This window comes from Marmota flaviventris, chromosome 5 (assembly GCF_047511675.1).
Source record: "Marmota flaviventris isolate mMarFla1 chromosome 5, mMarFla1.hap1, whole genome shotgun sequence".
NCBI classification, from domain to species: domain Eukaryota; kingdom Metazoa; phylum Chordata; class Mammalia; order Rodentia; family Sciuridae; genus Marmota; species Marmota flaviventris.
This window is the reverse complement of record NC_092502.1, coordinates 143286562-143302216: the sequence shown is the minus strand read 5'-3', so window position 1 is coordinate 143302216 and position 15655 is coordinate 143286562.

Below are 15655 nucleotides of genomic sequence, written 5' to 3'. Positions count from 1 at the left end.
TTAGGAGATGCCACCCTAAAAAGATGATGAACGAGGTATAGGTGTCCCCTGATGTCGTAGCATATGTAAACCCACTTCCACTTTACTAGGTAAAGCCCAGAGAAAGAGGGGACTCCATATTGACTTAGAGTGGGTTTCTACTGCCTTAGGAAAGTGAGGATTAGCTGTTCACAATATTCCCGTAGTCTTCTCCTGGGTAGATGGTAGGATTTACAATTTTCTGTCCCCTTGAAGTTACCTGTGACCATGTGGTACATTTTGGTCAATGACATATGAGTAGAAGTGAGATGTGTCCTGTCTATGCTACACATGAAGAGCCTGAGAAGGTGAATTTTATGTGTCAACTTACCAGGCAAATATTGGTACCTTGTTTGTTCCAGGATTTGGTCAAACACTAGTCTGAATGTTGCTATTAAGCTACTTGAGAGGTGATTATCATTTAAATCTGTTGATTTGAAGTAAAACAGATTTCCCATCCTATGTGGGCAGACTTTATCTAACCAGTTGAAGATCTTAAGAGAAAAACCAATGGGGTGCTTCGAAGGAAGAATTCTCCCTCCAGACTTCCTTGAGATGACTCAAGCTGTAACATCAGCTCTTTGCTGGGTCTCTAGCCTCCCTGTATTTCAGACTCGCCAGCCCCCAAAACTGTGTGAGCAGGTGCTGGGGTTGTGGCTCAGTGGTTGAGCATTTGCCTAGCACCTGTGGGCCCTGGGTTCGATCCTCAGCACCACATAAAAAATAAATGAATAAATAAATAAAATAAAGTTTAAAATTCTGGAAAAAAAAAACTGTGTGAGCCAATAGAATCTCTTTCTCTCTTTCTGAACACATCTGGGTTTAGAGGTGTGTTTCTAAACACACACAGTGACCTGGAAGCAAGTACTTACAGCCTAGATCTCTCAGGAACTATGGCAAATAGAGTCCTTCTGCTGACCCACAGTGACAGGTACCATAAGTAATACTCCTCTGTTGTTGTTTTTTTGTTTGTTTGTTTACATTTATTTTGTTTATTTATTTTATTTTTTATGTGGTGCTGAGGATCAAACCCAGGGCCTCACACATATTAGGCGAGGGCTCTACTGCTAAGCCACAATCCCAGCCCCTCCTCTGTTGTTAAACCACAGGTCTTTTGAAGACTTTGTTGTTGCAACATAACCTATTCTACAGGGGAATTGAGAAATACAAAAGAGAAATTAGGATGACATAGAAACAAAGAAGGTGCTATGTCTTCCATTCTGGAGTTCGCAGACTGAAATTCATTCCCGCCGCAAGTACTATTTCTTATTTCTGCACACCAGGATTATCCCAGGACTTAAAACCCTCCAAAACCAGAAGTAGCTCTTAAATGGTGCCTTGCTTAGAATGTTCCTGGAATCAATATTCTATTCCCATTCTTCCACCTTTTCAGCTTCTCATTTTGCATTTTAAAATTACCTCTTGCATTTTAAAATTACCTCTTCCTCTCAATTCAATAAAAATGTTTCATTTCCTTCTAGTGTGAGAGATCACAACTCTGTAATAAGAGGTAATAAGTAAATTCCCTCCAACCTCCAAACAGATTTTTCATTTTCCCATGGGGATTTGCATTTGGAAAGAAAATTGAAAAACAAAACAAAAATCCCCAGTTAAACTATTCTTGGTAAAAGTCCAGGATGTGTAATTAAGAGAGGAATTTGCCTGCCATATGGGAGAGATTCTGGGGCAAGGGCAATTTTTCACAGGTGTTCTGCAGATAGAACCAACATTGCTGGATATCATGCTTCTAGTTTCTAGATGCTTCTTAATAGCAGAGAGCAAAGAATCCTCAGCTCCCTTCCAGAGTTCCCATTTGTCCTTCCAGATGGCTGCCTATGACGCCCAGAGCCCAGCTCCTGTGACCTCATGATCTTTCTGGTCTATTCCCAGGCCGAGCTACTGGTCACTTTATTTCCTACAGGGAAGCTTCCTGGGACATGTAACCTTTGTCTCAGAGCAAGGTCCTTGACTCCTTATGCGTCAAAAATATGAGGCTTGGGTATCACATCCCTCCTTCTACCTTACCCCAAGAGGCTTACCTCTAATCTTACAGGTAATGCCTTTCCAAGAGAAATCAGGAAGGGAACTCATTTAAAATGCAGATTCAGAGGTCTAGATGCTAATGCATTAGGCTGGGATGCAGCCCAGAAAGCTGTATTTTCACAGGCTCTCTTCCCCAGGGTGGCCTAATGCAGGTGGGGGTCAGACTACACTTGGAGAAATTGTGCCCCAGGGACATGAGGAGGCCATTAGCACAGCCCACCCTCTTGAATCTCCAGCTCTTTCCCAGTCAGCTCTGTTATTGATGTAGCTGGGCCATCTGCTCACAACCTCAAAACAAAACAAACAAAAGAGACAAACAAAAGACTGAACATTGCTTCTAGGAATCTCTGTGCCATTTGTCTCTTTTCTTTCTGTTTATAAAGGAATGGGTCTTTTTGTGATAGTCTTTGATGACAAAATTGAAGACACATGGTAGTTTACTCTCCCACTCTGCTTTTGCCGATTTGCAGAGGATTGATAACATGGCCTCAACATAAACACAGAAGGAATCAGCACTAGCAACCAGCTCAAATCATTCTTAAATGAAATCTAGGATAATCAAGAGCCAAGTGCAACATGTTAATCCAGTCTTTATAAGCCTGGCTTGGGACCAGTGGCCACAGGCAGCACCAAAAGTCACAAAGACATAATCCACTTGGCCAACTGAAGGGTTAATTCTGATGGCCTCTGGGAAGAGGCATCAGAGGACCCCATACCTGGAAGTAATTATCCCAGCTCAGCCCTTATTCATCCCAAGCCAAGTCTCCTACCGAAATCCGTGCGCCCCCTGGTGGTTTGGAGGTAAACTACAATTTACCATAAGGGGAAAAGAAAATCAAAGTTGTTATCACTCTTGCATTTAACACCCACACAAAGCTTTTTCAGGGACCAATCCGCAGGTGCAGAGTCCTTTTCAAGTGGAATCAGGACAATTTGACAGGTAAGAAATCCATATAGTTTGGGTGGCATCCCCACACTTTTTCCTTACACCTCAAACATTAGTTGGGTACCTTGAGCTTCCTAAATACAGACATTTGGTAACCCTTAAAAGTATAGTTCTTGAGCTGGGGCCATAGCTCAGTGGTAGAGCACTTGCTTTGCAAGTGTTAGGCCCTGAGTTCAATCCCTTGCACCACATAAAAATAAATAAATAAAAATATATTGTGTCCATCTACAACTAAAAAAAAAAAAAAAATGGTTTTAAAAAGAAAGTACAGTTTTTGTCTGACCCACCTCTATACATTAACCCAGGCTAACCCACCAACCAGTTCATGATATAGAAAGCAGTCAATAAAAATAACCAAGAGTTAAATTTAATTTGTTAATTCATTGTCTTTATAAACCTCAAGCACTTCAACCCCAAATTCAGCTTCAGTTCTCTGGCTCCACCAGCACCCACACTTTAATCCCAGTCCTGCCTGCCTAGTTTTCCCCCCTCCTTTAGGACTGCTTTTCCAACCCAACACTTATCTCTCCTGACCCCAGAATCTGCACCTTGGGGGAGAGTATATTTACACTATGGCACCTGACCTTCACCTGTCTAGCATAGCCACCCCTTCCTTATCAACTCCCATTAGGGAATATCTCACAATTCTCAGCCTGGAACCAATATGAAAGGGTCTCCAAACCCTCAGCCATGAGGCTGGACACAGGAACTTCGACCTGGTGATTATAGAAATGAAATCAAATCGGGCAAGAGAACATACAGGCAAAGCTTTTGTTAGGGCTTCTCCTAAGAGAAGGGAGACACAGCACACACAGAGGAATGTCAGTCTGTTCCCCCCCACACCCCACCCCCAACAAAGGGAAAGAGTGAAAGGGGAATAAAGTTTAGGAATGTTAATTGGACTGTTTCAGAGGTGTTTTCTTTTCCTATGAGGGTACTTTAACTCTGAGGAAGGCATGGTTACTGGTCATCCTGGAGCCAAATGTTGGCTTTTCCTATCAATGCAGCATTCTGTGCAAACATCTCATCTTGTGATAAGGATGAGTGGCTGTAGCTGAGAAACTCATGGGTGGGAAATGGAAGAGAACACAACTCATGCAACTAACAAGTTAAGGACCCTAGGAATTTGCCATTTCTATGACTCCTCAACAGTTTTTATTCTTTATGCTGTTAGTCCTGAGAGTCATGGAAAGAACATCCTGGTCCCAATGATATACTGGTCCCTTAAGATGACAAGGTTGTTTAAGAGAGATGGGAAAGGCACATATCAAGCTTTAATACTTAACAAGCTATGAATCAAGATGGGTGAGCAAAGAAGAAAAAAGAAACTATACTATCTTCTAATGGTCATCAGGCCATGAGTTAAAGCCCTGGAGTGCATTTGCCTTTTGTCTCTATGGTGCTCTCGGTCTTCGCCAGACACTACTCACACGCAAGATTTTAACATTTTCAACTATAAATTACATAGAAATATTCTATTGTTTAAAAAAATCAAATACCACATACAGAAGCCATCATTATTACTTTGCAGCATGTGTTTCCACAACTTTCTATGTGTATTCACATACATAAATGCACAAAGATATAGAACTTTGTGCGTCTGTGAAGATTTGTTTTTTTAGTATAAATTGGGTCATACTGTTAGATAGAAGTTCAGGGACACCAAGACGGCAGAGACAGAGTATAAGAAAGAAACTGCTAGAGGACAAGATAAGGAGACAAGTTATGTCCCTATTTACAATAAATGCATTACCATGGCAACTTCTGCTACTGAAGGCTTATCACCATGACAACTCCCACCACCGGTTCGAAATTTAAAATGACCTATGGGGTAAAGTGGGCAGAGGGATATTCATGTCTTTTCTGCCATTTAAAATGACCTATGGGGTAACGACCTGTGGGGTAAAGTGGGCAGCATTTAGGTTTTCTGAAGTAACTAATGGGAGGTGTTATGGTTTGTGGGTTGAGGTGTCTCCCAAAAGCTCATGTGTGAGACAATGCAAGAAGGTTTAGAGAAGAAATGATTGGGTTGTGAGAGCCTTAACCCAATCAGTGAATTGATCCCCTGATAGGGATTAACTGAGTGGTAACTGAAGGCAGATGGAGTGTGGCTGGAGGAGGTGGGACATGGGGCAGGGCAGGGCTTTGGGGTATATATATTTTGTATCTGGCCAGTGGAGTCTCTCTCGTGGCCATCTAATCATCATGTGAGCTGCTTCCCTTTGCCACATTCTTCTGCCATGATGTCCTGCCTGGCCTTGAGCCCCGAGGAATGGAGCTAGCCACTTATGGACTGAGATCTCTGAAACTGTAAGCCCCTAAATAAACCTTTCCTCCTCTACAATTGTTCTGATCAGGTCTTTTGGTCGAAGCAGGAAAAAAAAAAACTGAGTAAAACTGGAAAATATTCTAATTAGGTATCATAAGGTTACCAATGGAAGCAAATAGGGTAAGGTCTTCAATCAGGTCCATACAGGAGAAAGAACGCCTAATTTCCAGACATTGAGGTCTCGAGCCTCTCTCTCTCTGCTCAGCCTACTGTGCTCTACCTAACAGTGCTATCTTCACCTTCAGTAAATCTGTGTCTTGCTCAGTTCTTTGTTTTAGACACCAAGGACCTGGACTTGTTGAGATGTCTCCCAACAGTAACAATACTCCTCCTAGAAGGGGAATACCCCCAAAGCTGGATCTTCTGTGTGATGTCATGAAGCCAAAAACTGGGACTGAATGCTGAACACTGACAGCATAAGTTTATTCAATGGCCAAGAATGAAAAAGTAGGAGCCCAACTCCCAAGTCAGCTTCTCAAGCCTTTAGGGGTGGAAAAGTCATAAATATAGACCAAAATAAATGAGGGGGAGAGGTAGACTTATAAGGTGAGGGATATTCATGTCTTTTCTGGGATGGGCAGAAATTTTCTGGGAATATGGGTACCACCTATTCTCACTCCTTTTATGGTTCTTTCTTTTGTTGTGATGGCAATTGTAAAGTGTCCTGCACTGGGCGGGTGTCACTTAGCATGCAGATGAATTTAAAAATGGAGCCTGGGGTCTGGTACAGGTCATTTAAGTGGCTGTCTTCAGTTACACTGGACTCTTTGGCCATAAACACCCTTTCCTTAGAAATAAACAATGTTGTCACAAGAGGAAGTCTGAGGAGTTCCTGGAAAGGGGGACCTCAACTCAGGACAAATGAGGTTTTTTAAAACATTGCAGAAATGAATTTAAGGATTCATAAGTTAGAGTCACAGATTTATTTAGGAAAGCAGAGATACATTCAAGGGAGGATGTGGGCTGTCTCAAGAGTGAGATGCCTTTGGGGGCTCTCAAGCTCTTTTTTGTGGGTGGTGCTGGAGATTAAACCCACGGCCTTGGACATGCAAGGCAAGCACCCTCCAACTGAGCTATATCCCCAACCCCTCAAGCTCTTCTTTTAAAGGAAACTTGGTGAGGGGTGAGCTTGGGAAGATAAAAGGAGATGATAGCAGTCTGGTGATCACAAGATGATTTATGCTGGTGTTGTGGTTTGGATGTGAGGTGTCACCCAAAAGCTCACATGTGAGACAATGCAAGAAGGTTCAGAGGAGAAATGATTGGGTTGTAAGAGTTCTAAGCCAATCAGTAAATTAATCCCTTGATTAGGGATTAACTGAGTGTAGGTGGTAGGGTATGGCTGGAAGCGGGTGGGAATTGGGGTGTGGCTTTGGGGGATATATTTTGTATCTGGCAAGTGGAGACTTTTTGCTTCCTGATCACCATATAAGCTGCTTCCCTCTGCCACACTCTTCTGTCATCTTGTTCCTGTCTCACCTGGAGCCTTGATGAATGGAGCCAGCTGCTATGGATTGAGACCTCTGAAACTATGAGCCCTCAAATTAACTTTTCCCTCTTTAGGTTAGATCTTTTAAGTCACAGCAGCAAAAAAAAAGCTGACTAATACAGGTGGTATGGAAATTCTTAGGATCCTTTGGTTGATGTCTTCTCCATTTTCTGACCAATAGATGATGTTAGAAAAGTACCCCATACTATAAGTTTTACATCTCCCTTTGCTCAACTATTCTAAAAATACATGTTAGTGGGCTAATTAATAATGCATTGGACAATTTTCATAAGTGGGTGAATTTCCAGTAATTTAAATATGAATGAAGATTTGTTGATTTCCCAGAAATTTGGGAGTGACAGGTCTGGGAAAGGGAACTAAGCAGGTAGATATAGGGACTTTAGTGTAGGCTTTCTGATTAAAGTTATAGTCACCTTGTCCTTTCTTTTGTACCCTTTCTTCCTATCTTTTGTTTCTTTTCTATCTTACCTCAGAGTTAGGGTTTGGACAAGAGTTCAATTAGGCTATCTAATTTCTATATCATGTAACAATATTGTACCTATCTTCTCTTTTCTCTTTTGTACCTTGATTTTTTAAATTAATAATAAGACTTTTGTTATCAACAAATCTTATGTGTGTACATGCATATGGAGCCACTTCTTTTTTTGTTTTTGTTTTTGTTTTGTTTTGTTTTGCATGGAAGCAATGCTAGAGATCAATCCAGAGTTTTGCACATGCTACATGAGCACTCTACCTCTGAACAATATCCACAACCCTACTTAGTTCTTTTTAACTGCTGTGTACTATACCACAGGGTTTAGAAAGCCAAAATGATATTCTTTTACTCTATTGTGGCTCAGAAAATGATACCTTGAATATATGTCTTTCAGGCATACTGAGAGATTTTTTAAATAATTTTTAAAATATCTTTATTTTGTTTATTTATTTTTATGTGGTGCTGAGGATCAAACTCAGTGCCTCACATGTGAGAGGCAAGCGCTCTGCCAGTGAGCCACAACTCCAGCCCCATCCTAAGCAATTTGATCTAAAGGAAACTAAAAGGTTTTAAAAGCAAGCTTGGAATCAAAGTCCCCCTAAATGTGTCTTGCTTCTCCCTTCTCAAGCACAGGGAGCAGCTTTCTACAAAGTTCCCTGTATGCCAAAATAGACGCTTGCCAAAGAAGAAACAGTTACCTCTAGTCCCGCCCCTGAGCTTTCATTAACTAAATTCATATTGCAGGAAGAAAAACTGAAATCTGCCAACACACATGGACAGACTTTTGTCACACATGTTTATCCTCTATTTTGGTCCCTAGAAAATCATTTACAATCCATTATCTATTCTGTGGGCAAAACAGACTTGTTTCTAGGCCATGGCACATTCTCCAAGTCTCTGAGTTCCCCTAAAAATCACCTACGATTCCCCTGACATTCTCCCTTCCTTTTCTTTCCTATGGCAAAGAGGGATATAAGTTTCTGAATCATGTTGGGTTAATGAATAATCACACTCCTATGATTTCCCTTCATGCTGTGATTTTTTTTTCCCTTTTAATAAACTTACTGTATGCCTTTTCTTCTATTTAATCTGTCTACTTGTTAATTCAGCCTGGTGAACATTCAGAGAGCAAAAGCGAAATTTCCCTTAAATTCTACATTTTCCTTTCCTAAGTTTAGAATCAATCAATAAATAAAACAATGGAGGCGGAAAGATACAAGTTGAAAGCTGACAGAAATAAATATGTCTGTGTCGTTAACAAACTAATTAGGAAAAATGGCCTAATGGTTAATCTAGAAAAAATTGCTAATATTTTGCCCCTGAATGTATACAGACTTAACTATTGGGCCCCAGGCCTTCCTGGACATCCACTCCCTGTGTGAAACAGGCTTTGGAGGCTGCTACAGAGCAGGGCACAGGCTAAAATGCACCAAGCAGACACCTTGAAAGATGGCAGATAAAGAGCTGAACCAGGGCTCCCAGCCCCTTGTACCTAACTCAACAATCACGCAGACCCATCTTCTCATAGGGATCAATGAATGGGTAAAGAGTGAAAAGAGGATAGAAATGTTCTTCTGGACTCTGACCAAGGCCAGGAAAATGAAAATTCCCTTAAACATTTTCCTAATCTTTTTTCTTATAGCCCGTTTTTTTAAGAAGAAAATCTGCAGGAGCATAGATGATTTCCCCTCTTCCCATGTGAGAAAGAGATCAGGCATTTATCAGAATATTCTTGACTCTGCTGGATATGGTGGCCTATATGCCTTTAATCACAGTGATGTAAGAGGCTGAGACAGGAAGACTGCAAGCTCAATGCCAGCCTGGGCAACTTAGCAAGACCCTGCTTCAAAATATTAAAAAGGGGAGGGAGAGGGCTGGGGATGTAGCTGCATGGTAGTACACCCTGGGTTCAAGTCCTAGTACCCCCCCACACACACACCAAAAAAAAAAAAAAAAAAAGGTGCCGCGTCCGGCTAACGGAGCCGAGTCTGGCGAGGGACGGCGGGGTTAAAAATACACAGGACACCAAGGTTCTTCATCCAGGAGGGAGCATGTGCGCGCTTTATTGCCAAATTTGTTCCCCTTATATATCTTTTTAACAGCTGCGGGAAATCACTCAAAAGTGAGGAGGGAAGAGTAATAACTGCGTCCTTGGGTTACCGTCCACGTCACCATCCCCTATCAGGAGGCTCGAACAGGTCAAGATGTTCCCGAGAGACACATATGCTCTAGGCAGATAAACAGGGAAACTGCAAGCCCGCGTCACGGCCTTGTGAGCTGGCCACATTGACATGCATAACAAAGAACTGGGGGTTGAGTCCCCAGGGGCCAGGGCGGGCCTGCTACCAGCAAGTCCCCCTTTTTTGTTTCTTGCATGTCAATGGGAATCAAGTAGCCCCTGTCTTAGGTCGTCCACCGCCCCTGCACTGCTTACCCGTCTCTGGGGAGGCCCCATTCCCCTGGCTTAGGTTGCAGTGCAAGCGTGGAAGTTGCCCGTCACTGGGTACTACAAGATCAGCTCTTGTCCTACGTAAACGGACACTTTTCAGTTAGGATGTCATGGCCAGCAGGACACAACTGCGGATCCCAGTCATCATCTTTGCCAGTGGGATAGCTATGACCAGGGAGCTTTCTGAACGTAAGGGTCTGGGATGACGGCACCAAGTCGGCAGGGTAATTAGGGACCTGGGCCAAAGCAGGCATACATAGGAGGGCTCGGGTATTGGCTCCTGTCCAGTTACATCTCATCTCCAGATGGGTCGTAAGTACACCTCGTGGGCGGAGTCGTCCATCTCCAGGCATTGGTAGTGAACCTGTATTGGCTTGGAGGTTAAAATGTTAACCTGGTCCTTAATGAATTGAGTTATCCTATTTGCAACACAAGGTCCCAAGGTTGCAATCAAAAGAAGACCCAGCAAGGGCCCCAGGAGGGGAAGAAAGTAGGGCAGGAACCCATTCATCCCAGTCCAAAGAGGGTTCTCGAATAATTCTTTTCTCCTTTTCTCTAGGTCTTCTTGAAGCTCCTTGATTTTAGTGCGAACTATGCCCGATTTATTGGCATAGAAGCAGCACCTTTCTCCTAAGGCTAAACAGATTCCTCCCCTGATTGGCAGTCAGTAAGTCTAGGCCTCGCCTATTTTGGAGGACCACTTCTGCCAAAGAGTCAATTTGGTCTTGTAGGTCCCTAATAGTGCCAGATAGGGTCTGCACATCATCTATAAGCTGCTGAGATAGACGGCGATAAGAGTGTATAGCTGTACCCAGTCTAGCTGTGCCTGTGCCCATAGCAGCCGTTATCCCCAGTGTGGCGAGTAACGGTAGAGCCTGTATAGTTCACCTGTGTCTTCTCACTAGAGTGTCTAGGCTGGGGATGGGCAGGGGCTCATCCCCAGGGACAATGGTTATGTCAGGGAGGAGCAGGGTGAGAACGCAGACACCTGTCCAATTTGTAGGGAGTCTGGGAAAAGCTAAATTTCCACCACACATAAAAACTGTACCATTAGGGGGACAAATGGGTGGAGTAGGTGAAGAGTAATTCTTTACTAATGAGCAGTTCCCAAAGGAAGAGACTCCAACATCAACATCATAGGTATTATTTTGCATCATGCCCAGAAGGCAAGACATAAAACCACCTAGAGGCTGCACCTTAAAGGGTAGCCCAGATTGACATGTGTTGTCATCATCAATGGTATAATTAATGGGGACCGCCAATGGCATGACTGCACCTGCCGTCATGCAGAGCCAGCAATCACCAGCAAGGGTAGGATTGGAACTGTTAAGTAAAGAAAAGGTAGTTTCTAGGATATCTAATGTATTGGCATCTAAATCAGGAAGCTGGGATTTGGGCAATATCAAGGGGTGGTATGTAGGCTTAGGGATCTCCGGCTTTAAAAGCTTAATCACCTGAAGGTGTTTGATAGCATCAGTGGGTCCCCCTCCATCAGAGACTCCGATGGGGGCCTGCATGGGCCAGCAGGAGGGTTTACCCACGACACTCTCACATCCCGCTCCGTTAACCGAGTCGTGATGCCTTCTCCTCCCTGGTCACCAAGAAAAGGAATAAAATTATAAGTGGTCCCCCCTTCTCCACGGGTGTTAGTTAGGATGGCCTCAAAATACTGTTTTCCTTGATTAATAACACAAATTGAGGCTGATGTATAACAGGAGATGTGCATCGCCAGGGTGTAATGACAAGTGGCGGGACAGCTTCCAAGAGTCTCGGTCGGATTAGGGACATTAAGTCCGGGCTTATTGACACATACCCATTTTGGTTGCTCAAATCCTCCGATGTTTTGATTGAGTTCAGCCACCATGTAGGCTACTTTAGTCCCACAATCAACGCTCTGGATATAACCAGAGGGGGAGTGCCGGGGCCCTCCCTTACACTCACAAGGGGCTCCAAAAAGATATTCATGAATATCCCCAGGTGGGGGGTCAAGCCCTCCTTCAACAAACCTGTCCAGAAGGAATGCCACAAGCGGTGGTGTCCAGCTCATGAGGTGTGTCTCGGCACTCACTTGAAGGGGTGGGAACAACAGCGGCAGGATCAGCCATCTTGGGAACTTCATTTTGTCTTGAATTCTCATTCACCGGTCTGGTGCAGCGCTCCGGGATCCAAATGGGTTTTTCCATCCCTGGAGGGAAGACACATACAGCTCCTCTCACTCTAGCCAAGAGTGGAGCAGGGGGTTGCCACTTCCCTGTAGCCAGATCCTTCCATCTTATCCGTGCTTTTTGTATGGTGGGAGGGGAAAAGTGATGCTGCGCCGCTGTACGGCCTTCGGCGTCAGTGAGCAAAAAATTTAAAGTGAATAGAGTTATATTTAATAGTGCATGTGGTCCCTGACAACTCTGGTATATCTCCCCCTCTTTTGTTTTTTGCAAATAGGTTTTAAAATGTTGATGGGCCCGTTCAACAATGGCCTGTCCTTGGGGGTTATATGGGATTCCTGTTTTGTGTATAATATCCCACTGTGAGCAAAATTTTTGGAAGGTTTGACTAATATAAGCTGGGCCATTATCTGTTTTTATACATTGAGGGGTTCCCATAAAGGAAAAGGTTTTAACATAGTGCTGATTCACGTCCTTAGCCTTTTCTCCTGAATGTAAAGTAGCAGAGATAAAACCAGAGAACGTGTCTATACTGACATGCACAAAAGACAGTTTTCCAAAACTAGGAATATGAGTTACATCAGTTTGCCAGATATCGTTTGGCTGAAGGCCCCTTGGGTTGACTCCCAGAGAAGGGGAATGGATAAAAGGTGCACAAGTAGGACATATGGAGACAATTTTTAAAGCTTGATCCCGGGAACATCCTGAGCGGAAGCGCAAAGTTTGTGCGTTTAGGTGAAATTTATTATGAAGTTGTAGGGCCTTATCATACTCAGTTATTGTATATATAAAATTAGTGGCATGTGTGGCAGCATCTGCCATGGTGTTGCCCGCTGCCAGAGGACCTGGAAGTCCGGAATGACTTCTAATGTGACCTATGAAGAGGGGGTCTGCCCTAGCCCATATAAGAAGCTGCACTGTTTGTAGTTGATCCATGATAGTGGATTGTTTTCCAATATAAGGTGCCGTCTCAATCGCGGAGGCGAGCCTGGCGATATAGAGACCGTCTGTGAAAACATTAAGGGGCACCAAGCTATAGGTCTGTAAGGCCAATATTAAGGCTGCAATTTTCGCTTTTTGGGCCGAACAATCGGCCACTCTCTTGCGGATGACTTGGGTCCCATCTGAAACGACAGCAAACCCATTTTTGGCCCCGTCAGTGAAGACGGTTTGTGCCCCCAGGAGAGGATCTTTTTTTAGGATCTTTGGGAAAATTATTGGACATGTCTTTAGACTTTCAAGGAGCCTGCTTTTAGGGTAGTGATTGTCAACCTGTCCCATGAAACTACAGAAGAAAAGACACCAGAGATCATGTTCCTGTCTTAATTTAGAAAGAATGTCTTGATTATATGGTAATATGAAAACATCAAAGGTTTTCCCAAATAAGGCATCTCCTAGATATTTTGCTTTCCAAACTAACTGTATTACCAGATCATGGAAAGGTATCAAGACCCGGGAGGGGGATGCAGGTAAGTGAACCCAATAAATAGGACCAGTCTGCCAAAGGACTCCAGTCGGGGTGAGTTTTGATGGCAGAACAATGAATAACAAGGACTGGGAGTAGTCCACTTGCATCTCTTGTAAGGCTGTCTCTATCAATCTAAGCGCCTTCAAGGCTTCTGGAGCAGGTTTTCGCGGGGAGGTGGGTGAGGGGTCTCCTCTCAAAAGGTCATACAGGGGCTTAAGTTCACCAGTAGGGACATGGAGGGAAGGCTGCAGCCATTGGATTTCCCCCAGAAATGTCTGCCATTGGTGCAGGGTTTTGAGCTGGTTTACCTGAAATTGAGGCCTCTGGGGAGTGATCCCTACCTTGTTAATAGTATATCCTAGGTAGTTATAAGGATACTGAATCTGCACCTTCTCTGGGGCTATAATCAGTCTGGCCCCCTTTAACAGGGACTGAAGGACTTCATAAGACCGGAAAAGTGCTTTCCTATCAGGGCCTGCCAACAATATATCATCCATATAATGGACGAGGTAAAAGTTTGGGAATTGTTGCCTAAAGGGTTGCAGAATTTTTGCTATAAAGTACTAACACATAGTAGGGCTATTGGCCATTCCTTGAGGTAAGACAGTCCATTCAAACCGCTGATAGGGTTCCCTAAAATTTATTGAAGGTAAAGAGAAAGCAAAACGTTTGCGATCCTGGGGGGCCAGGGGAATAGAAAAGAAGCAATCTTTTAGGTCCAAAATAATAAGATGCCAATCTTTAGGGATAGCCGAATCTAATATCCCCTTGAAGATTTTATCCTGTATTTTAATGGTTAACTGTGGTCGGGAGTCCAAGTGTGCTACCCAAAAGGTTTGAGGGATGCCGGTGGAACCAAAACTGCCATTACCCCGGGCTGCCTGTAGGGCGCGGCTGGGTAGGGACGCCGCCGACAGCAGCAATAATTGTGCTATGCATTCTCCGGGAGGAATAATAACGATCCCTTGGGTAGCCTCGGCAACAATTTTTAACTCCCTGTGGTAATCACCATCAACCACACCTGTAAGAATTCTGAGCCCTTTATGCAGAGTGCTGCCTCTTCCCAGTATCAGTCCCACAATTCCCTCCGGCAAAAGGGCCAAAGGCTCCAGTCGGCAGGGTCTGGGGACCCATCTGCAGAGTCAGTACTGCTCGGGAGGTGGAACTGAGGTCCAATCCTGCACTTCCCGGCGTTCCCCTTGGGAGCTCACAGATAGAAAGGGGTTGATCTGAGGAAGATGACGAAGTTGCCCACTCCCCGGGGCACCATTCCGTCCCTGGATTGCCCCATACACCTTGGCTTCCGGGGCCCTGGGCGGGCCCCTGTTCCCGTTTCCCGGCTGTAGTGGGCATCCCTGAGCATCAAACTTGGAACGGCACTCGCTGCTCCAAATTGTTTAATGACCGGCATGGCTTGTTCCAAGTTAGGGAATATCTTTCCCGCTATCTGCATCAATTGGGCTATGAAGTCAGAATAAGGCTCAGAGGGTCCTTGAGCAATTTTTGAAATTTTTGTTTCAGCATTTGAAACAGGTAGAGCCTTCCAGGCCTGAACGGCTGCTGTGGCTATCTGAGCATAGATCCCAGGGTCATAATTAATTTGCTGATTTATGACAGCATATTGTCCCTAGCCTGTTAACATTTCGAGGTTACGCCGTGGGAAGCCGGCGTCCTGATTGACTCGGGCTAGCTCGTGACACCTCTCTTGATTTTCACTTTTCCACAACAAAAAATCCCCTCCGGACAACACAGCCCTGCAAAGCTGTTGCCAAACCAAACTATTGAGAAAGCCTCCTGTCAGAAACCAAGGACAAGCCTGGGCGATAACTTCAACGAATTCGGTTGCAGTCTTAGTTTTTATTCCTGTTCCTTGTGTATTTAACAGCTCTTTTAATTCGTTGGCCAGACGAACCTTTGCTGTTGAGTTACCCATGGTACGTACCCTGTCTCTTTAAATTATCTTTAAACCAATCCTCCCCCTTCTACCTTTAGAAGGTGAGCCCCGTACGCTTACCCCTACTTTCCGGATCTCGGTGGGAACCTCCAGATGCCGCGTCTGGCTAACGGAGCCGAGTCCGGCGAGGGACGGCGGGGTTAAAAATACACAGGACACCAAGGTTCTTCATCCAGGAGGGAGCATGTGCGTGCTTTATTGCCAAATTTGTTCCCCTTATATATCTTTTTAACAGCTGCGGGAAATCACTCAAAAGTGATGAGGGAAGAGTAATAACTGCGTCCTTGGGTTACCGTCCACG